We start from the raw sequence: 1693 nt of genomic DNA, 5'->3' as shown, positions 1-1693 counted from the left end.
CCCATCTTGACCCTCCGCCCCGGGCCGGAATCCGTGTCTGTGCTGACCCCTGAGCCAGCGGGCACCCACAGTCATGAGCAGGCAACCCTGGCCAATGGATGAACATCAACAGGCGGCTTAGACCCGACCACGTCCAAACCCCAACTGCAGCCCGGGGAGCTCGGCCCGCTGGTCATGGAGGCCCAATATTGTTCCGTCTCCCTCATACCCATGGACCCAGGACATCCCAGGGCCACTGGCCTGCCACGCCCTGCCTCTCACCCATCAGACCCCGTTGGAACCAGGCCGCTTGATGACCCTTCACCTCTGCGGTCTGCTCACACACACGCCCGTCCTTCCCGCTTGCCCTCCCAGCCTTCAGCCCCAGCCTCACGCCGACACTGGGCACCCCATACAAAGCATGTGGTTGGCCTGCTTGTGGTCGGTCTCCCCCACGCAGACATCAGCTCCGGGTAGGGTGACCAGTGGTCCCCATTTGCTGGGCTTTAGGGCTGAGACTCTGGACCCCGTCAGCCCCTCAGTCCAGGGCAGACCCCTTGGTCCTCAGCTGCAGGGTCGGTGACCTCAGCTCCAGGGTCTGGGGCTCTGGGGCACCCAGTGGGGCCTTAGCGCCTGCTTGAGGAATGTGTGGGCACACAGATGTCCCAACGGCTCCCTGCAGTTCAGCTATGAGCCCTGTGGGGCGACCTGACCACTACCTTTGGGCCTCCCCATCCTGGGGCCTGGGTTTATCAGGCGTGGCCTGAGTGGACATGGGATTTCCCGCTAGGCCGGGGGTCAGTGTTACCAGGGCGGGCCTGCCGGGCGCGGGCAATGCGTGTGCTCTAAGACCTTGGCGCGGAGGTCGGGTCGCTGAGCACCACCGCCACTTGGTGGCAGCACACACGTAGACAGCTGGGAGGCTGGCACCCACGCGTGCCCCTCCTCACCCATTCCCTGCAGCCCTGAGCCTCCTTGAGAGGAACCCAGTCATGGCCTCTGCTTGGGCCTCAGTTCCCCCATGTGGGGGAGGCCAGGGCTGCAGCAAGTCTTGAGGCGCCCACACCTGGTCAGCTCCCGCATCCGCTCCCTGCTCCACCTCCAGGCAGGCAGGGATTTCCAGGGGTAGCCCTGGGTCAGAGCCGGGGTCTGTCTGCATGGCCAAGGGGCTCCCGGATGGTCCAGGTGAGGAGAGCAGGAACTCAGGACAGGGGCAGCCCAGCCACAGCCGGCTCGTGGGTCCCCCACCCCTCCTGGGCCTTGATGGGGAGGGAGCACCACCAGAGGACCCCTGGCCCCCAGGCCACAGCCTGCCAGCCCCTAAACCCTGACCCGGTGGGAGTGGGGGGCGGCGACCCGAGGCTGGGCCTCCCTGACCACCACCCCCCGCAGGGTCCCATCCCTCTTTCAGCTCCTGGCTTGGCTTGGCTTGGCCTCAGGCAGCCACCTTATGGGGACCCTGGAGGGGAGCTTCCCACACGTGGCCTGGGCAGGCCATGGGCTACAGCGTTTCCAGCCTATGGGGTGACCTCGGGGGCGGCCTGGGGGCTCGTGCGTGGTGGGGGTGCTGGCAGGGTCCACCTGCCGTCTGTGGTCCCACCCTCGCCTCCGGAGGCAATCCCACCCGGCCCCAGGATCCTCCCTGCCCACCCACGTGCCCAAGGGGCTGCTTGCCCTGCGGACCCCATCTCTGTCTTCAAGGCAAGAGGCGAGC

Source organism: Canis lupus, chromosome 11 (genome assembly GCF_048164855.1).
Source record: "Canis lupus baileyi chromosome 11, mCanLup2.hap1, whole genome shotgun sequence".
Taxonomy (NCBI): Eukaryota; Metazoa; Chordata; class Mammalia; order Carnivora; family Canidae; genus Canis; species Canis lupus.
Note: the sequence above shows the minus strand (reverse complement) of the source record.